Below are 23135 nucleotides of genomic sequence, written 5' to 3' on the forward strand. Positions count from 1 at the left end.
TCACTGATAATTAGAGAAATGCAAATTAAAACAACTCTAAGCTACTACTTCGCATTCATCAGATTGGCTAACATGACACAAAAAGAAAACAACGAATGTTGGAGGGAATGAGGGAAAATGGGTACACTAACGCATTCTTGATGGAATGGTCCAACCATTCTGGAGAAAAATTTGGAAGTATACCCAAAGGGATATAAAACTGTGCATACCCTTTGACCCAGTGGGATCACTACTAGATTTGTATCCCAAAGAGATCAAAGGTAAAGGAAAAGGATTCATATATACAGAAACATTTATAGCAGTAATTTGTCATGCCAAAGAAGTGGAAATTCAGAGGATACCCATCAATTTCGGAATGGTTGAAGAAGTTATCGTATATGAATGCGGTGGAATACTATTGGACTATTAAGAAATGACAAGCAAGATGGTTTCAGAAGAAAAAAAAAACTTGGGAAGACTTACATGAATTAGTGCAAAATAAAATGAACAGAACCAGGGGAATGATTCATCAAACGACAATATTGTAAAGATAATCAACTGTGAAAGACTTTGTAACTCTGATCAATATAGTGATCCATCATAATTACAAAAGACTCATGAGGAAAAATGCTATTCACTTTCAGAAAGAGAAATGATGGACTCAGAGCCTATGTTTCTCTTTTTCTTTTCTTTCTTTCTTCTTTTTTTTTGGAATTTGGCTAATGTGGAAATATGTTTTGCATGACTTCATATGAGTAATAAGTAATATATTTCTTGCCTTCTTAATGAGATGGAGGGAGGACAGAATTTAGGACTGAAAACAAAATTGAATACTTTTATTAAAGATATTTTTCCTGACACCATCTAAACTTTCCTCTGCAAGTTTTTTTCCAGTGGTCCTGGTTTTGCCTTGTGGGGCTAAACAGAATGAATCTAATCCCTCTTGCAGATGACTTCTATTCAGTTGCTGGATACTGCTATCCTATATCCTGCCCCAGTCTTCTCTTTTCAGGGTACTGCCTGCCCAGAAAACCTCCTGGCTCTTAAATTGAACTCACACAATAGATCCTTCTTTACTGTCTTAAGCCATTTGTTTCACTTTCTCATATGCAGGTCTTTTAAGCCAGAGCATTATACACATGCTTAATGTTATATATATGAAAAATAAACTCTTTGAAATAAAACTACTTTGACCTTGAACTGACGTTCAATATAAATGTTTGTGCCTTGATAAAAGCATTGCGTTTTTACCATATGCCTGTAAGTAATATTCTTCTTTTTTTGTCCTGGAATCTTGTCGTTTCTTTAAATCTGACCCTTTTCTGGAGAGGTACAGAATGCTCTGGGCTTTATGTGTACAACACAGAGGGGAAGGGGGAGGGAGGGAAAGAATGATCTGGCACTTACTTATTGCTCAGGTTTTCCTTCCTGGTTCAGCGCTTCTTTCTCATTTCCCCACCCCTACTCCCTCTGAAGCCAAGCACATCTTAGCCCACAATCTGTCTGCTTATTTTCAATTGTCCACAATGCAAAGATGGCTCTCCCCATCTCTGAGTCTCTTGGTGAATAAACATGTCATTTTTTTTTCTTGAAAAAATAACCTCATAAATCATGGAAACCAAGACTCACATTTTAAGTGTGAAAAATCTTATCAGCTGCCTTTTACCTTGAGGGTGCTATACTAGTTGTCAAAGTCAAACATTTAAATGTTGTCTTGACAATATACATGACTATAGCAAAACAAATAAAGTCAACATTAAGAAGCAACAAAACTCTGGCCAAGGTCAATGGTCAGTGTTAGTAACACCTTCAAAGTAGAAAGACATATACCTTCATTCTTTTCATGCTATAATTAGGGTGAGGCAACTGGAGCTTTGCCCTGGAGGGATGAAATTCAGAGGGGTTCTGGCAGGACTTTGTCTCTTAGTAGCATAGAAACAATTAATTTTGTTACCTCATTAACAAGAATAATTTGTTAATTTATGAAATTACTGTACCATCGCTTCCTTCCTGACTTTCACGTTCCAAGTGAACTTCTGAGTTGAGAACACTTGCCATGTATCCTAGGGTTTATTTTGGCTTGCCCTAAGTGTGAAAAAATGTAGTTTCTAGCTCTGATTTCTATAAAACAATCCAGGAATGATTTGTTTTTAGGGAATTTCCTGGTATAGGATCTTGTAAGGGGCATTTGTTGGGGAGTATCCTTTCTATTAAAATAAAAGTATTAAAATTAAAATTGGGACACTAATTCATTGTTGGTGGAATTGTGAACTAATCCAACCATTTTGGAGGACAATCTGGAATTATGCCAGAAGAGTTATTAAACTGCCTATGCCTTTTGACCCAGCAATACCAATACTAGGTCTATTTCCAGAGATGATTAGAGAAAAAGGAAAAGAACCTATATATTCAAAAATATTTATAGCAGCTTTCTTTGTAGGGTCAAAAAACTAGAAATTGCAGAGGTGCCCATCAATTGGGGAATGACTGAACAAGTTGTGATATATGATTCTGATGGAATACCACTGTGTTATAAGAAATGATGAGCTCAATGATCTTAGAAAAACATGGATAGATTTGTATGAAATAATGAAGAGCAAAATGAGCAGAACCAAGAGAACATTATACACAGTAAAAGCAATATTTTTTTTTTTTTGGTGAGGTAATTGGGATTAAGTGACTTGCCCAGAGTCACACAGCTATTTAGTGTTGTGTGTCTGAGACTGGATTTGAGCTCAGGTCCTCCTGACTTCAGGGCTGGTGCTCTATCTACTGCGCCACCTAGCTGCCTCAAGCAATATTGTTTTAAGAATGATTTTCAATGAATAACTCATTTTGACTATTATAAATACCCAAATTAATTATAAAGGACATGTGAAGGAAGACACTATCTGCATCCAGAGAAAGAACTGATAAATAGAAGTATGTATAGAGTGATTTTACATATACATGTATATTTGTGTCTAATGGTAGCCATCTCTAAGGTGGGGGGCAAGGGAAGAAAAAAAGGAAAAAAAAGAAATTTAGATAACTTTGTTATATATTTATAAGGAATAGCAAGTTGTACATGATATATTTTCAGTTTCATGTGCAATCATCTTTTTTTTATTATACTAGGTTATGGGAATGCTTGCTTTAGTTCATAAATCAAAAATAAAATAATACAAATAAGTAAATACTATCTTAAAGACAGCTTTAGATTGTCATATTTAGAAATCAGTTGCTAGAATGTGAGAGCTGGGAAACACCTGAGACCTCACTTGGCCCAATCCTTTTTTTCCCCCCCAAAGAAAAGGAAAACTGAAGTCCAGGGAGAATGTTATCACCTAAGGACACAAATCAGGAGTAGAATCCAGTTCTCTTGACTCTGAGTTCTGCGTTCTTTCCCAGGTTTGTGGCTATTAACCAGAGCACCAAGGCTACCAAAGTTTAAAACTATACTAAGATTTTGGGGACTCCCTTTATTTGCAGTTTGATAACTGTCACCAGAGAACAACTCCCATATACATTTGGAACATAGTTCTATTATTTGACTTTATTATATTAATTATTTTATTTATTCATTATTTTAGTTTAGAAGAAAAGCATTTTCTTGTACATTATAAATATTTGAAATTAAAATTAAGCCTCATTCAACCTGCACCGTCATCTTTCCATATAACAGAAATGCATATTACGTTGTGTTAGAGTTTTTCTCATTTTATAACTTTTGCAAATCCCCAACTATTACTTCTACTAAACATGATTATGTTGAAGACATGCTTTCAAAAACCTGTTTTATAGATAGATACTTTTGTGCCTCCTGTAGCACATGGGATCTTTCCCAACTAATTTAATTCAACTATGACAAGCTCCATTTGATTTCTCTCTCAATTTGTCACCAAATTGAATTCAATGTAATTGTTCCATCTTCCTGGTTTACTCTCATAGTGTAACCAACTTCATTTTAGTTCAGCAAATCCATGACTAAGAGTATCTGTGACCAAGGTATTCTATATGAGTTGCCTTGACAACTGAAATACACACACGCGCACGCACGCACACACACATACACATTTAAATAAAAGAATGGGAAGGAATTAGAGACCATCTGGGTCAGCAAATGTGGGGTCCAATTTATCAACACAATTATTTTTCCACTTTGAGATTGAAGAGAAAGTCATCTGCTTATGCTCAGGGTACTTAACTAATTTTAGGGTATTGCTATAATCTTAAAGGATACAGTCAGGATAAATGTGTACCATTTAGTAACAACTAAGCTTATTTTCTATCTATTATATATGAAAGTGGAACCACAAAGGATATGGTGAGGATATATATGTAAAGTGTCACTAAGATTATCTTCTATTTGTGTTATATGAATATTATATCACCATATATGGGGGTATGCCATACCCCGTCCCCACACTAGAATGTAAGCTGCTTGAATGCAGGGACTGTTTTTTGCCTTTCTTTGTGTTCCAGCACTTAGTACAGTGCCTGACACATAATAAGCTCATAGCTATCACTTGTTGATTTGATTGACTTCTTTTAAAGGATGTCACAGAAGGGATTCCCATTCAGGTGTAGGTAGAAAAGGGTAACTTCTGAGGTCCTTTCCAACTCTGATAATCTGCGATTCAGTATAGCTACCCCTGAGTCTCAGCTTGTCCTCATCTTCAAACACATGGCAGAGTATATCCATTTAAGAACTGAAACCTCTTCCCAAGTCTTCAGACTGATCTGAGCAGCCCAGTGTCTCTCCTCTGAAGCAATCCTTTGTATTTAGGATTTAACAAGTCACTTAGGAGATCCTTACAAGTGAAACAACTTAGGGGAGGAAAGCCTCATACACTCATAAATCTATGCTGGTCTATCTGGTAAGCCTAATAAGAATGTAAACTTGGATTAGTACAAATTTATTGTTACCTGATGGTTGAATTTTATGATAGTCACTCTTCTACTGGTTTCTCAGTGGGGAAAGGTCCAATGTGCCCCTTCCTCACTTTTAGTCACCTTTATACAGCACTGTATAATTTATAAAGTGATTCCTTTACAAGTCACAACAACCAAGAAATCTTTTTTGATCCTGTTCAGAGGTAATATCCCTTTCTCTCATAACTTCCAAAATGTTTTAATATCCTTAATATACTTAGTAAGTCCTATTGTTTTTCATAGTTTCAGGGTTGTATGGTTTTTTTAACTGCCCCCCTTGAATTTGCCATAAGTTTCATCATTAGAGCTTGAACTCATGAAAGTAGATTGTTAAATTTTAAATGTGAGCATTTACACCTTGGAAATTGACAAAAGCAATAAATCAGGGCTTAAATTATTCTTTTGTTGATTGTCTAGACTTAAGGAAAATTATGGTTAAAATATTAATGATGCAGATTAAGCTTAAAAGAACACCATGCATACATTTTCCCTCCAGAAACTATTTGTTAAACATTTACCAACACACCACTGACTGTACCACTCCATTACAGACTTTTCTCAAGATGATACATTCATTTATCATAATTCTTGGGTTCGGTCATCTGTCAATCTATTCACTAGGACTAAAATCTACCCCACAACATTTTATTCATTCATGGATTCAATGGCAAACATTGATAAAGAATTTATGTAACTCAGGATTTCTTGTGTTTGTAGAATTTTCTTGACCTAATGAACCTCTCAAAAAAGAAAATATTATAATTTTGGTACAGCTTTTTTTCTCAATGGACCAATATTGACGATAGGTAACCACCATATCATTTTTAAAGTATTCATAGTATCATAGCTTTGGAACTGGAAGGGACCCAAGATATCATCCTGTCTATGTTCCTCATTGTACAGATGAGGAGACTGAGAACAAGAGAGGTTAAATGACTTATCCAAGGTCATAGTGGTAATAAATGACGACACTTGAGTCACAGTCATCTTAATCCCAATTCAAACTATTACCACTACATTCGCTTAGATAGAACTGCATAGAAATCCAGATTTATCCTCTATAGCTTCTCAAATCTACCATTTTCTACTTTTTGAAAATTGGGGTCATATTTGTCTATTTGTAGATCTTTGGCAAATCTCCAATTATATCACTTCTAAAAAACTACTGACAAGCTAATTGAACAGCTTGGAGAATAAGAGAGTTGTCATAGCATTAGAGAAGGACAAATATCCTAATTTTCAATAAAGCAAAGAGAATGACACCTTCAACCTAGAAATCAGTGATCTTGGTTTCAATCCCTCAGAAATTTTTAGAATGCATTATTAAAAGGATGATTCCTGAGCATTCAGAAAGGGAAGTCATACTCACTATCTCAGAATCACTTAGCAGTAAAGGACCTCAGTAATAATTACTCTCAAGTCAAGAGTATCTATGAGTCCTGATGGCTTTCATGTTGTTTCTCCTTTATGATATTGCAATCACTGTGTAAATCATTCTCTCAGTGTTTCTGCTATCTTTCCCCTTCCTCAGTTCATACAAGTCAGTCATTCAACTAGCATTTATTAGCATCTATTATGTTCCAGGCCCTGTGCTAAATTCTGGGGCTACAAAAAAACGCACTGAACTCTGATCTCAAAGAGCTTGGAATCAAACAGGGGAGACAACATGAAACAATTAATTATGTACTAACAAGATATACACAGGATAAATTAGGGGTAGTTTCAGAAGGAAGGGACTAAGATTAGGGAGGACTAGGAAAGGCTTCTTGTAGAAGCTGGGAGGTTAGCTGAGTCTTAAAGGAAGCCATGAAAGCTACAAGGTAGAGAGGAGGAGAGAGAGTTCCAGCTTTTGAAAACAATGAGAAGATGAAATGTATGTGAGGATAAGTCTTCTCAAGTTTCTTTCAGTTTTAAAATTCATAATTTCTTATGGTGCAGTAAGATTCCATTATATTCATATACCATGATTTGTTCACCCATTCTCCAATTGATGGGCATTTTTAGGGTTTTGAATCTTTGTCATGAAAATACTGTTTTTCTCTGATGCAGTCTCTTCCTTTCTCCATCTTTCACATATTTCTGAATTATCTGTTCAGAAACACAGCTATTTCAAAAACTGAAGTGTACTTAGGTAAGTGATGAATGAAGAAAGAAGTTGTTGCATTAATATTGCAAAATCACATTGAGTATTCAACTTGACCTTCAGGATGCTAAGTCCCAGAAGTCAAATGATTATTTATTATAAATATATAATTTGCATCATGTAGGACATTTTATTCATCTCTCACCATTGAGCTATTTTAATAATTTAGTTTTCAAAATGTGGAACTGGTATTGTTCTGACATGAAGGTCAGAACTCAGGATTAGATAGGCATCATTATTAGCTGATTGTCAGCTATCCCATCTAATCAGGGTTATTTTCCTAAGTTCATCTAACAGGCTTTGCTGCTTAATAAAATAAGCAACATTTGTTCATTGGAAATGAAATATGCAATAAATATTGATGTACTTTGACTTAAGAAAAGGCAATAGTATATGAAAATGTAGATTTCTAAAAAGATAATCAAAAGTGTGGCTATTCACCTAATGAAATGATTAACTTAGTCAATTAAAAGATTCACCATGGGAATGCCTTAAATAATAAGCTCCCCTAAAACATTTAAAAGGAAATTCAACACCCCCCACAAAAAAAAAAAATAAATTCAACTTCTCAGGAGCTGATTTACTACATAAAGTGAGGCCACGTGTGAGCTATCACACTGTGTCCAGGAAGAGTAATTCATGTTAACCCTGTCTTCTGAGAAAGGAAAGGCATCCTCCTTAATTAGCTGTATTTTCTTTTTTTTTTGTGAGACAATTGGGGTTAAGTAACTTGCACGGAGTCACACAGCTAGTAAATGTTATGTTTCTGAGGTTGGATTTGAACTCAAGTCCTCCTGATTCCAGAGCTAGTACTCTATCCGTTGTACCACCTAGCTGCTCCAATTAGTTGTATTTTCTATCCTACTCCCAATATTCCCTAAGATTTCTGTCCCCAGTGAGCCACATAGGATGTTCCTACAAGTCACATTTCAATTCATTTCTATTGAGCAAACATTTATTAGCCATTGTTATCATGTCTCCTGGGCATACCAGAGGAGGTAGAAGATCTTGATGTATTTTTCATGATGTTGTTAGCGGCCACCTGTTACTGGAGGAGGTCGGCTGAGAGCAGACCCGGCAGATCAAGGCAAGGCTAAACCACTTGCCTCAGGAGTTTTCTACGTACAAGAATTCACAAGAACCTTCCCAATCTGCCAGGGTTTTCCATATGATATGGGGATATTCTGTACAAGTCAGCTCAGTAGTTGGCCTGGTACTGCTATTCTGTCAGATGTTGCCAACAGCTGGTGGCTGTGGGGGAGGCCACAACTGAGCCTTGATTTGCAAAATTTTGACAGGGGTTCATGTAAAATCATTATGTTCTGCACTGAGTTTAGCAAATGCTTCCACTTTCTCATACTTGAAAAAGGAAATTTTTAATTTTTAGCAGCTAATTGACAATGGAAATAGAGTAAAATCTTAATAATGTGAAACTCACTGGAAAGGTTGTCTGAATTGGTAAAAAATATATATAAAGCATAGATTTTTTTTTGCAAAATGTAATTTTGTAACTAGCAACCATTTAGCAGAGGTTCTTAATGAGGGGGTCTATTAACTTAAAAATTGATAATTAAATTTCAATATGATTGGTTTCTTTGTATTTTTAATGGTTTTTTACTATTTATTATGCATTCCAAAACATATTTTCTGAGTAAGGGTCCATAGGTTTCATGAGATTGCCCAAGGGGACCATGCCATGAAAAAAGTAAAGAATCCCTGATATATAGAATACAATTTTTTAACTTATGCATAAAACACCATACTTAGGAGACACCAAAATAAACAAGATTTTGCCTCTGTCCTCCATCTAGAAGGAGAGATAGGCAACATGCAGAAATAGCTATATTAGAAAATAGAACATGATAAACATGTAAGAGATAAGAATAACTCAAAGTAAATTTTAATTATTTGACTCCAAGGAGAACTTTACTAAGGTCAGCTTAAATGACTGGAAAAACTATTTGTAATTATTCTAGTTGTATTACAGCATTACATGCTAGAGTTCTCCAAAACAGTTAATAGTTAAACTGCTCAACATTTTTGCCCAGAAATCTTGTTTACACTTAGTAAAACCTTTCTTTGTAAAGAATACAATGGTAAAAGGTAATTCATTTGTTTATTTATTTATTCATTCAAGACATATTTATAATGTCAGAACCCAAGACAAAGTTCCCCACCACTGTTGCTGAAGAAGTTCAATACAGTTCTTAGTACACTCAAAGAAAACCATTCCAACTAGCTTTGGCAATTCCTTTTCCAGAGGAACTTGCACCTTTTTATAAAGGACTCAGAGATTTCCTAGTCTTTAAGTCACAAAGGAATGAATCTCTAATGGTGGAATTTCAGGATTTGGAAAGACAGTAGGGTAGGTTTTGTTTTTTTTTGGCTTAAAGAATCCTTCTTGTCATTCCTTAATCTGATGTAATAGGCAATTTCAATTTCTGCTCACAGGGACAACCACACTAAGTAAACTCTGACTCCAAGGTACTATCACTCACTCCAGACATTCTCCTTGTCACAAAAACAAAGATAGAGGAATCATTTGCTCTGGTTCTTGTCGTTTTTGAGTACTGGGATTATATTTTTCATCTTACCATAGACATGAGGCAGAATCCAGTGAGTAGGTCACTGGCAGGCAGAAAAATCTTGACTTCTCTGAGCTCTTTACCTCCTTATCAAATTCACACTGGCCAACCACTAGTGCTTAAGAATAGGGTCAAAGAAAGGGACAGGACAGTACGAGACAGCTGTTGATCTCAAGAGTAGCCAGTGGAGAACAGGGCAGAAATATAATCTGTGCCTGAAAGACAAGAAAACTAAAAACAGGGAGTCTTATATACAGCATATGAAAAATTTAAATGTTGCTATAAAAAATAGACATATGCTATGAACTTACCTAATTTTTCCAAAACAAAATGCCCTGAGCCCCCATCACTCAGCTGCTCAGTTTTCAATCTGAATGGGAAACATGTAAGACAATATTGGAAGGTAACAATCTTCTAAGGATTGAAATGGGGAATAACAGAAATGCAGCTTGATATGCTAAATGGTTTTCAGCCACAGGCAATCACTTTGATTGTTGCAGCATTAAGATTAAAAAGAAATCACAGGATTCCAGAGTTATTTTTGCTAGGAGAGCAATCTAAATGCAAATTCTATATCTGAATAAAATTCAAGAGGCATACATCTAAATAATTCTCACGGTAAAAGTTCAACGGTGATGACATTTCTGTGCATTAAGAGGCCATAAACTTTGATTGCAAAACCATATTATTCTTTTTGTATGATTCACTAAAAAGTTCTCCATTTATAAGCAAATGACACTAGACAGATATACTTTATGTCAAAATGGTATAAGAAATGTATACATCATTTGAAATAAATCTGAGAAAAACATCTTTGCCACCCCACTTCTTCTAAATCATTGGATTTGGCCTTTTGTGAACTTCATGAAAAATGCAAAGAGACGGAGAGTCGTGACAGAGTAGTGTGTATGTCACTTAAGCAGGCTCCATTCAGATTTTATGATGCCCACTAAATACCATTCAAATTTTTTTTCCTCTTAACTGAAAAATGACTTTATAATCTCTTGTTTGAGAATAACCTCCCTGTGCATATTTGTACATATTTTGCACTTACATCCATCATTAAGAAAGTGTTCCAACTAACAGTTTAATGCAGTTTGCTCAAAACCATTCTTTAGCAAAGGTTATAACCATATAATTTTCATTTATGCAGATTTACAGATCTCCCAATTATTTAGCAGTAAAGAGAATCATCACTGAAACAGTGTTCAATGAACTGTAGGATAGACATCGAATGAATCCTTTTTAAAAGGGCCAGGAAGAACTAAAGACCATGTCCCGAAAAAAACAAACAAACAAATCTTTCATTTAGTCAGGAGAAAGTGGAATTTCTCTATTAATCCCTTTTTGGGTCACACAAAAAAGCCACTATCACTTTTGATACTCATAATTTGTTTTGACTCCAAACATTTCCTTCAGTGTGATTACTCATGGATTTGACAAACTTGGCTCCAGATGACTTTGGACTGTTTGAAGAAGTCAACCCACTGAGAACAAAAAACTTGACACCACTGAGGGTATGAAATTGTGGTGCAATGGAAAAAATTCTATAATGGGGATCAGAGGATATGATCAGTTTGGGGCGGGGGGAACACAGAGAGAGAGAGAGAACAAAAATACCAAAAAGCAAGGCACAGATGTAATCATAGAATAATGTCTGAGTGGTCCAGACAGATTTCAAGGTAAAATTTAAAAAAAAAATACACATAATGTTAATAAATGGATCTGCTGAAACCCAGGAGCTAGGGAATGGACTCAGGGTACCTAAATTTGAAACCTGGCTTTGCTAATTAATATGTGAGTGATATTGATCAGCTTTCTTGTTGTCCTGTTGATGTTGACCTAATGTCCCTGAAACTCAGTTTTGTCAGCTGTAAAATGGAGTTACTGGGCACTGAGGTAGTTTGACAAGATAACTTCTAAGGTTGTTTCTAATTCTAGATTTATATTCCTCTATGCTACAAAAATAGGTTTAGGCTGATAGATGTTATACTTTTCCAGTCCTGTAACCTATCACCCAGTCTGGGAATACACTTAGTATCTTATTCCAGTTTGGAGAAATACTTTGGAGGCTAAGCACTACCTGAATCAGGTTGGGCTTTAGTCAAGTTCCTTTGTGTATGTTCCTTGGTTGAGAGTTTCTCTCTGGCTATGACCTTCATCCTTCTGACACAGGGCTTTCCCAACTCTAACAGATATCCAGACCTACGTGGAGCAAATTCCTAGCACCAGCTATCATGTCCCTGGGATTCAGAAGGGTCTTCTGGCCACCAGGAGAGCCGTATGGAGCTGCTGCTCTGGACTACTAGGGACTCCTCGCTTCTCTCTATCTCCAGGTATCCTTAAATAAGTGAGAATATGTCATCTGTTAGACCTCAGGATTCTTTTTGATCCAGTGACTTAGACCAAGGCTAGAGAACAGGTTGCATTGCAGCCTCTGAAGGCTATTACAAGAAGGAGTTATCAGTGTGTTGCAGAATAGCCCATTTTTGTGCAAAGCATACATACTTCTGAGATGACAACTGTAAAAGGGGTAATGTTCCTTTAATGTGTGCATTGTACCAGTCTTGAAATTTCATTGGTATAGGGAATCCTTGGATGAGGAAATGACCTCTACCAACTCAGGTCAGCATTTCCCTTGCAATTTTTAGTCTTAAATGATCCTGGGGGCACTGTGGGAGAGTAAGTGACTTGGCTGTTGGCACACAGCTAGTATATATCATAGGAAGAACTTAAATCAAAGTCTTCCTAACCACAAGTCCAGGTCTGCCATTTCACCACATCACCTATGGACATTGCTTAAAACAAATCAATTGTACTTTTATTTATTGAGCCCTCACTGTTTGTAATGCACTGTACATTATGGGATATGTAATGCACTGGGACTATGGAAAATGAAATGTGGAAGACATACTGACTGTGAGGAAGTGCCCTTTTTTTTCCAATTGATGAAAACTGCATGTTTACTATTATTATTATTATTATTATTATTATTATCAGGTGTTTGAAATGCTTATGCTATTTTAAAATTGTGACAGATGATTACTCTCATAAGGGTAAGTAATGTGAACCCCAATTTATTTATTCTAAGAAAGAGACAAATGAAATTAAGGTGCATGTATCCATGGTTTAATTTTTCTCAAGCTGGCTTGACATGCATTGCATGGGAGTTCAGTCCAAAACTGGGCCCCCCCAAGGGGGTCAGTTTGAAACTGGCTTGGTTTGGGGTTTTGGGGCACAGCCTTATATGCCCTTCAAAGAATAGGTGTTCCCAAGGGATGCCAATCAACTGTGATTGGTGGACATACCAGGAGGTGGGTCATATTAAAATGAGGTCTTGAGTACGTGCTTTAGATCACTTAGTCCACAGGGGCCAATATCGCTTGCCATCAAAGGAAATACCACCCCCAGTCTTGTGGGTCTGTCTCCACCCAAATTTGAGTAGGATAAAATCAATTCAGGCCTGGGTTGGAGTTTGACCAAGATAAGAAGATTCAATGCAATCTCATTATCAGAGAAATCTTCTGAACAACTTTGGACAGAAGGCTGGCAGGGTAGAACTCTGAGTCTCCAAGACACAGGTTACCAAGACAAACAATTTTTAACAGCAATGAGCAATGAAAACCTAAGGAAGGAATCAGAGGTGATTAAGCTAAATGGAAAAGGCATGAATGCTCATTGGGTACTAGGGTTTGCTGTTATCTAGTCTCTTGACAGCCATACAGCTAGGTTGCACAGCAGATAGAGCACAGGGTCAGAAATCAGGAAGACTTATCTTCATGAGTTCAAATCTGGCCTCAGACACTTGCTATCTATGTGATCCTGGACAAGTCACTTACCCTTCTCTGCCTCAGTTTCCTCATCTGTAAAATGACCTGCAGAAGAAAATGACAAACCACTCCAGTATCTTTGCCAAGAAAACCCCAGATATGGTCACAAAGAGCTGGACGTGACTGAAATGACTGAACAGCAATAAAAATCTCAGATAGCAAATTGGAAACTGGTGGGAGGTGAGGAACACAAAACTTAGGTTTTCATGACACAACTCCCTTAGTTTTCCTCTTAGCTTTCTACTTTACTTGGTGTAATGGCTTCTTTTCTTTCTGTCCCTTAAATGTGGGTATTCCCCAAGGCTCTGTCTTCAGACCTCTTCTCTCTTTATACTCTCTCCCTTAGCAATTGATTCTACTCCCATAGTTTCAGTTATTACACTTGTGCAGATGACTCAAATGGCTACATCCTAGCCATGATCTTTCCTCTGAGTTACAGCCTCACATTTCTAAATTTCTACTGGATATAACTCTCTGGAAATCCTATCATCTAGAATAGGATTTTCAGTTTTTGTTCCTAAGTCTGTTCCTCCTCCTAATATCCCCAAATATGTTTGTGGTACCAACTTGCACCCAGGCTTGAAAATTCAGAATCATCTTTGGCTCTTCCTCATCTCAGATCCCATAAGCACAGTAAATAGCCAAGACTTGTCATTTCTGACTCTGAAATGTTTTTCACATTCATGTTCTCATTTCCATTAGGACTGATAGGTCCTGATTACCTCTTACCTGGTCTATTGTAAAAATTTCCTAACTTGTCTCCCTATTCTTGTTATTCCATCATGATTCAAAACACTGTCAAAATAATCACAAATAAATAGATCCAGGAGTGTGCTGATAAATATTCAACAACCAGCTCTCTAAAATGTGAGGGAAACTAGGTGGCACCAGTCCTGGTGTCAGGAATTCTCATCTTCCTGAATATCTGGCCTCAGACACTTACTAGCTGTGTGGCCTTGAGCAAGTCACTTAAAATGAACTAGAGAAGGAAATGACAAACCACTCTAGTATCTTTGCCACAAAAACCCCAAAAGGGGTCACAAAGAGTCAGACACAATAGAAACAACTGAACAATGGCAAATCTCTAAAAGGTAAGACACTTTTGAGTTTAATCTGCATTATTAACATTTTCTTTATCACTTTGCTAAGTCTAGAAATCAACAAAACAAAAAATCAAGTCCTGATTGGTAGTATTTGTTGATTTCCAAGGTGCAAATGCTCACATTGAAAATTTAACAATCAGCCTGTAGGAGCTGGCTCCAGCACTTACCATGAACCTTGTGTGACTCCCTATTACCTATTGCCTTATTTTGTATTCAAGTCCCTTTACAATTTGGCTCCGATCTACCTAGTCAGTCTTATTTCACTTACTCTCCTTCATGTGCTCTGTGTTTTGATCAAATTGGATTACAGTTATCCCTTCTCCAATCACAGGTCACCATAAGAAATTAAATGGGAATTTTTTGGGAGTTTTGTAGAAGCCATAGGATAACACAGAGCCTATGACCAAATACTTAACCCAAATTTCACAAAAAGGTACTGTAAACACTCCATAAAAGAAAAAGAAAACAAATCAGAATGATGGGGTATGGGCCCAAGCAGAGACCTTTGCCCCTCACCCCAGAAAAAATGTGGGTCCCATTTGTCTATGGGCCCTACAAAACCCTTAAACTTTCTTTGAACTATCAAAGAAGTAAAAAATGGTTGCCTGAGGCTATTATCCTCTCAACTGGCCTTTCCTTATCTCTTATTCTTATTCCAATCAACCTCTTCCTTATCCCTGGGCCCAATCTCCCTGGTTCCTTGATACCCTAATAAAGATATTTCCCATCTTTGATCTTGTCCAGATCCTATTCAACCTATTTCTTCCCTATCTTCCAGTTTTTTGTTACGCAGATGGAGCCTAGCGCTCCATTGTCCATTCCTTGATCACCCCATTTAACCTCCCAGACATTCACGTTCTCCCTAAACTCCTTCCCCAGTCACCCCAGATCTTCCTCCCAGCCCCTCCTCCAAACACCTCAAATTACTTGGCTGTATATAAGATGCATCCTGTCCCCCATTTAAATGCTGAGATTTCCTCATGCCTGCTTGTCCTTACAGGCATCACTAATGTTCAGATTCCTTAAGAGTCTGGCTTGTATGGTTCATCTCTAATAAAACTTTATCTTTGGCTGAAAGAAGACGTGGGTCGAATTCATTTGAGCAGGACCCATGTGTCTTGATTTCGGGGTCCCAGCACCCCTAGCATCTACACCTCAACAAGACTTCTCTGATATGAAGAAAAGGTCAAAAAATTTTATGTGGATTTTCAAGGTCACTTGGTCACTGTGACACCACCTCCCCTCATCCCTGTGAAGTGGAATGAATAATTGTATTTCTTATTTCCTTATCACACTCCCTGTCCTCTGGCTTTTGTGCCACAAAGTACATCATTACCCTCCCTGAAAATGGAATATTTCCTTCCACCTCTACCTATTGAAATCTTTTTCTTTCTTTATTTCTCAGTTCAGTTATCCTTTCCTTCATGATACTTTCCCTGATTCCCAAAGCTGGACATGGATCCATTGTTCTTTCTGTTTTACTTCTTAAAGGATTATAGATTGGAAGCCATCTAGTCCAGTACTCCCATTTTATGGAAGGGAAGACTGAAGCCCAAAAAAGTTACTTGACTTGCCCTAGGTCACACAGGTAGTGATTATAAGTGGTGGGATTTGAACCCCTCAGTCTTCTTACTCCTGAGCCAGAGTTCTTTCTATCATAACACTTAGTACTTAAGATGGTTTAAGTTGTATTGTGGTTATTTGTGTACAAGTGTCTCTCATCTCTGCCCCCACACCATCCCTCCCCTACCATTGACTACATTGCAAGGTCTGTCAGTTTCCATCTTTCTACCCTAGCATCTCAGGTGCTCAATAGATGTTTGTTGAACTGAATTAAAACAGGAAAAGAAATGCTGGCATTCCAGAAAGCAGCCTGTTTTAAAAGGCAGTTCAAGGGCTTTATGGAGAGTCATTAAGGTCTAGATGGATGGGGCTAGTCAGAATAGCAGAGGGGAAAACGGACTTTCCCCCAAGGGGAGAACCAGCCTTCAACAATAACTAATGTGTCCCCTTCAACTTCTTCTCCAGTCATAGAAACGTAGAGAAGAGTAAAACCTTCATGGTAAATTTCACAGAGAACTCCATGAAGATGACAAGAGAGTCACAGAGTAGTAGGGATGGAACTGGAAGAAACCTTCAAAGTCACCTAGTCCACTCTCCACCCCCCATTTTACAGATGAGAAAACTGAGGCCCAGAGAATTGAAGTGACATACCCAGGATCACACAAGGAGTAAAGAACAGAGAAGGGTATGAATTCAGGTCCTCTGATTCCAAAGTCAGGTTACTGAGAGCACTACCTGGGGTACAGAGAAGAAAAATGTGGCGGGCCTTTTTAAGGGAGAGCTATCCTAAATCAGGATTCAATCAACAAGACTGAGAACAGAAATAGGAATGTGGGCTAGGTTAACCCCCTCCCCCTGCCCCCACTGCCCTAATCTGTGTAGTCAATCTTCATTTATATAAAAAATATTTAAAGGTATTTCTTACATCTGTATTTTCTTCATTTCTATGCTTTTTTTTCAATTTGTTTTTTTATTTTACTCTTGTCTTTTAGATGCTCAGTATATTCTTTCATTTTTAAAAGTGTCTTTGTGTTGGTAGAATTAAGGGAAGAAGAGTTTTTGGTTAATCTTTAAGAATGAGCCCTGTCTAGAAGCTGGGTGATGACAGAAAGCAATAGAGGGGGAGGGAGGCTACTTCCTTCATAAAGACTGGAGAGCAACCAAATGATCTGAGTGGGATTTCAACCTTAGATGCTACCCCACCATCCCATTCCCTTTCTGACCCAGGGATTTTTTTTTCTTTCTAAAAGTCCATGGCCTTAGTTATAAGCAACCACAAGCTATAACCATGGGAAAAGTTAACTAATGGAAGATTTTGAATGGCAGCTCAGAAATAATAAGATTCTAGATTTTGATCTAGAAGGAGCCCTTTAGGCCATTCAGCCCAATTCTCTCCTTTTACTGAGGAGGAGCTGAATCATAGAGAGGTTAAGTGATTTGCTCAGGGTTACACAGCTAATAAGGGATGAGGTGGGGTTTGAACTCATCTGATTCCAAACCCAGTAATTCATCCATTATGACACAGTGATTTTCAAAGGAAGAGAAGAGAAGAGATGTTACCTGTGTGACCACTTCTTAGCATCCTTTGTGGTCATGCAGGTAGGAAGAGAACCAAAAGAAAGTCACAAAACAGAAGAAAAGAGAGAGTATGCAGGTCAGGAAGGATGTGAACTGAGAAAAGACCATTGGATTTGGTGATTTATATATAGAATGATAAGATTAGAAGTCAAATTACAAAAGGTTGAGAAGTGAGAATGAGAGAAAGCAGAGACAATGAATATAGACTGCTTTTTGTAGGTTTGATTAAGGATATAAAATAAATTCACGTAAATCATCAGCATTCCTATATATCACAAACGAAACTCTGCGAGAAAAGATAGTGAAAAAAAATACCCCATTTAAAATAACTTTAGACAGTATAAAATACCTATGAGTACACCTGCCAAAACAAACCCTGGAATTATATAAACAAAATTATAAAAAAATTATATAAATAAAATCAGATTTAAATAATTGGAGAAATTCTAATTGCTCATGGGTAGGCAGGACCAATATAATAAAAATGACAATTTTACACAAACTAATTTATATATTCAACAGCATCCCAATTAAATTACCAAATTTTTTTTTTTACTGAATTAGAAAAAAAAATAGCAAAATTCATTTGGAAAAACAAAAAGTCAAGAACATCAAAGGAAAAATGAAAAAATGTAAAGGAAGGAGGTTTAGCAGAACTAGATCTTAAACTATATTATAAGGCAGTAATTATCAAAACTATCTGGTACTGGCTAAGAAATAAAAAAGATTGATTAATGGGATAGAGTAGACATACAAGTTACAGCAGCAAATAAACAAATAACTGTATTTGACAAGTGTAAAGACTTAAGATTTTGAGATAAAATTCATTATTTGGTAATAATTGTTGGGAAAACTGGAAAGCAGTATGGCAGAAACTGGGCTTGGATAATTTTGATTTTAATAAATTAAAAAAGTTTTGTACAAATAAAACAAATATAGCCAAGATCAGAAGGAAAGTAGGAAATTGGGAATCAGTTTATCAGATAAATGTCTCATATCTCAAATATAAAAAGAACTTTGTCAAATCTAAAAGAATACAAGTCATTCCTCAGTTGATAAATGGTCAAAGGATATGAATAGGCAGTTTTCCAATAAAGAAGCCAAAACAATTTATAGTCATATAAAAATGCTTTAAAAATTATTGCTGATTAAAGTTATTTTTTCTTTTATAAATGCTCAAATTAACTACAAAGGCCATGCTATCTGCATCCAGAGAAAGAATTGATAAATAGAAGTATGTATAGAATGATTTTTCAAATATATATATTATATATGTACATATATATAATGTATATGTGTGTGTGTGTGTGTGTGTGTGTGTGTGTGTCTAATGGTAGCCATCTCTAGGATGGGGGGAAGGAAGGAAAAAGAGGAAAAAAAGGAAAGTTACATGATAACTGTATAACATTTATAAACATTCCTTTAAAAGGAATAAGTTATACATAATAGATTTGTACTTTCATGTATAATCATCTTTTTTATTGTACTATGTTACAGACATGCTTGTTTTCTTCCACAAATTAAAAATAAAATTAAAAAAATTAAAAAATAAACAAACAAATCAATCTCAGTGTTCTACTTGGCTCCTCACTCTCACCCATACCACATAGCCAATCAATTTCCAAACCTTGCTATTTCTGTTTCCACAACTTCCCTCATATTTATCCCATTCTCCCTACTCAGTTGACCACCGCTCTATTTAGGCCCTCATCAATCCTTTTCTGGTCTATTGTAATTGCCGTCAAATTGGTCTCCCTGATTCGAGTGTCTTCCCGTTTCAACTGATCTTCCACACCACTGCCAAAGGGATTCTCCTAGATTGCAGATCTGAATATATCCTCCTACTCAATAAGTCAAATGTCTCCTTTTGCTTCTCAGCTCAAACATAAACTATTTGGTGTTGCTTTTAAAGTTCTTAACAACCTGGCCTCAATCCCCCTTTCCAATCTGTTTGTTTGTTCCTTTTCTCTCCTCCTCTCTTCCTTCCCCCTCCCTTTCCCTCTCCTCTTCTCCCCTCCTCTCCTCTCCTCTCTTCTCCTCCCAACACAGTGCCTGAGTAAGAGGCACCTAACAAATACTCATTGATTGACTACTTGATTGATGGAGGACGTCTAGGATCCTGAGCCCAAGAGACCTGGGAATAGCATTGTCCCACAGATGACTAGGCCTGCTTTCAACACTACCCCTACAACCATCATCCAGGGAATCAACCCTTGTGACATCTACTTCTGCGGATTCTGTAGTTCTTTCTTCTTCACTAGCCATGGCCACTGTAGATCTGGAAATGAAATTTTTGGTCACCCAAAGTCCTTGGTACTGTCAAATGAGTTGACATCAAAAACAGATACAATTTTATCAGTGAAAATGGTGTTAAAGAAGATGCATTACTATCTGCCATACCCCTGCACCCTAAGGACCTCTGGGACTTTCCATCTTACTTGTAGCCAAAACCTCCTATATGTTTTGTCTCCCTCTACTAGAACATGAGCTCCTTGGGAACAGAGACTGTCTTGCTTTTCTATCTGTATCCCCAGCCCTTTGTATAGTACTTGGAATGCAGTAAGTACTTTTCTTTTCCCCGTCAGTCATTCATGCAAAGGAGGGAGAGATCATTTTCGCCTTTGGTAGTTGTTGTTTTTCATCCTTTGTTTAAGAAAGACTTTAAAGAAGAGGCAGAACTGCCACATTAACACAATTTTGCTAATGATGACATAATAAATTCTAGCTTCAAATAAGTATTTGGTATCAACGACCTCCGGGACCAGCAGGATTGGGGAGTTAGCAGGCGACAAGCTGCCACTGCCCATTGCTTCCCTATTAGCAAGCCAGCTGAGAGTTGAAATAACAGGCTACAGCTCCTTTAGAGAGGCAGGCTACAGCTCTTTTACAGTGAAGGAAGAAATTCCTTTATTCAATTCTCTTGGGTGTGCTCCCTCCCAAGAAGGAAGAACACAGAGTGCTGAAGTGAGAGCAGGCTTTATACTGCTAGTTTGGTCCCCTTACCCCTCCCTCCAAGACTCGGATTGGTCCGAGTTTCAATCAAAAGTTTCACAATTGGTTAGGTTCACAATTCCATATTCAAATTAGAGAAACCTCAATCTGAGTTATAATTGGTGGAAAATTCTTTAGTTACCATATGCATGAGGTTCACTGAGCCTGAGTAGTAGCAGATTCTTGTGCTTGGACATTGACCCCCAACCAGCTTGGACTGGTTTGGGCCTTGGGCTGCAAAAACAAGAACCCTGCTGTCTTAACTGGCCAGAGGAATGTCACTCTCCCCTTAATTAGTTAGCCATTCAGCACCTTTCCTGTTTTTTTTTTTTTTTTGCAACTTATGTGGGAACCTAATAATTCAGCAGTTCTTACAGTATTTACCTAAAATGAGACAGATAAATGCACTTGATCTAGTCTGTACTCTCTTCCCCATCCCTGAAATTACTTTGCATAAATCTTATTTTTACTTATCTGTATATATGTTGTTCCCTCCCTCTTTTTTCCATCCCATTCTCTGCCACACATCCTTCCCAGGATGAGAGAATGTAAGCTTTGTGGAGGCAGGACTGTCTTAATTTTCCTATCCTCAGTATATAGTAAGTTCTTATAAATACTTGTTGAGTTGAATTCACTATAAGGAAGTTTATCAAGAGCAAAAGAGCATTGTATCCCAGACTGCAAATGCCTGGTATATAATTGGTAGATATAATTCTAGCACAATATCCTTTTTGGAAATAGGAGAGTAACCTCAACCATGGTACTCCTCTTCCTCCCCTGCAAAGTCAGAAATAAAAGTCTTCCTTGGAGAAATAAAGTAGGGTATTCCAAGTTATATCTATCTAAATATAAATTCATGCCCCATGGGCTGCTTTGAGCCTTATGATCCAATTTAATCTGCTCCACAAAGGCCAGCCATACTCTATTATGGTCTTTCTATGATGCCTGGGTCTCTGTGTTAGAAGGTGGTTTCAACTTGTTAGATTCAGGCCACAGATCTTTGACTGCCCACTGATACTCTATTACCCTGTTTTTTGCTGTAACATAGCCACCCAGTTCACATGTATTATGTGACACATGAATGGAATAGGCTACACAAAGAATCAATCTATGTTACATCTCTATACAAGTTGTTTCTCCTGAAAAAGTCTAAGTTCCATGAGGGCAGAGACTGTCCCTTTTTTTCGTGTTTATATCACCAGCATCCATCAAAGTGCCTTGAGCATAGAAGTCACTTATTAAATGCTTGTTGATCAGTTGGTGATTTCTTTTTTATTAAAATTCTGGAGCCCAGAGACAACTGCTATGGCAACTTTATTTTTTTTAAGATAGTAAAGTTGAGCAAAAATATTTTTGAGATCTTATGAAAGAGGAATGTGTGAAACACACATTTTTGTGGAATAAAAATTGTTTTCATAACATAAAAAAGATATTTTAAAATAGAGAGGCAATGTAATGTAATGGAGAGAACATTGGATTTGAAGTCAGGAGATCTGGGTTTGAATTCCAGCTTTGTGACTTGCTAGCTTTGAAACTGATGGGGTGTTTGGGTACTTGTACTGGGACCCCAATTCCAAGACCATATTTCTCCCTAGCCTCAGAAACACTATGCCTGGCAGTTTCCCCCTGGCCCAAGGACACTGTGCCTAGCAATTACTCATGAGTGGGCCCCAGCAAGACACATCTCTCTCCCTGGTGTAGTTACACAAAGCTGGGTGAGGGAGTGATGGGCTGCTCAGGCCCCAGCCCTAAGATCATGTCTCTGGAAGCCTCCCAATTTCTTAATAGGCTCCTGTCCTGTGAGAAAATTTTCTCTTGTTGCAGAACACATTGTCTCATCAGGACAGAGAGAGGGGTACCTGGCCCAAGGACTTTTGTCCCTGGCTGACCCAAGGACTCTTCTTCCCGCCAGATCCCCAAGGTCCATGCCTCTGACAACTCCCTTGACTTCTGTTATACTCCCTACACTTTCCCATCTATAGTTCCCCAAAGACACCTGGACCTTCAGATTACCTAATTAGTATCCCTGGCATTCCTTTCCCATGCCCTTTTCCATATAAAGCCCAGCACCATCCTCAGTCTCTCAAAGATTCCTTAAGAATGCTTGCCTGCTGTATAGCGTAACAATAAATCTTTGCCAATTTGAGTTGGCTTGAGTCTGTGAATTCATTCCAGATGACCCCGTCCTGTACTGTGTTCTTTGAGGGGTCTCAACCTCTCAGACCACAACAGAAGCATGACTGGGTCACTTTATCTCTATGAGCCTTAGTTCCCTCACATGTTAAAAGGGGATGATAATATTGTTACTCCCTACTTTATACTAGCTAAACTCAAGAAACTATAAAAATATATTTTAAAATAATTCAATTTTGTTCCACAAAGTGATAGCTGACACATGTAAGCCCTCTAGATTTGCCATGTGTTTTGCAAATGTTATATCATTTGATTC

Source organism: Vombatus ursinus, unplaced genomic scaffold (assembly GCF_900497805.2).
Source record: "Vombatus ursinus unplaced genomic scaffold, bare-nosed wombat genome assembly UNPS02014820.1, whole genome shotgun sequence".
Taxonomy (NCBI): Eukaryota; Metazoa; Chordata; class Mammalia; order Diprotodontia; family Vombatidae; genus Vombatus; species Vombatus ursinus.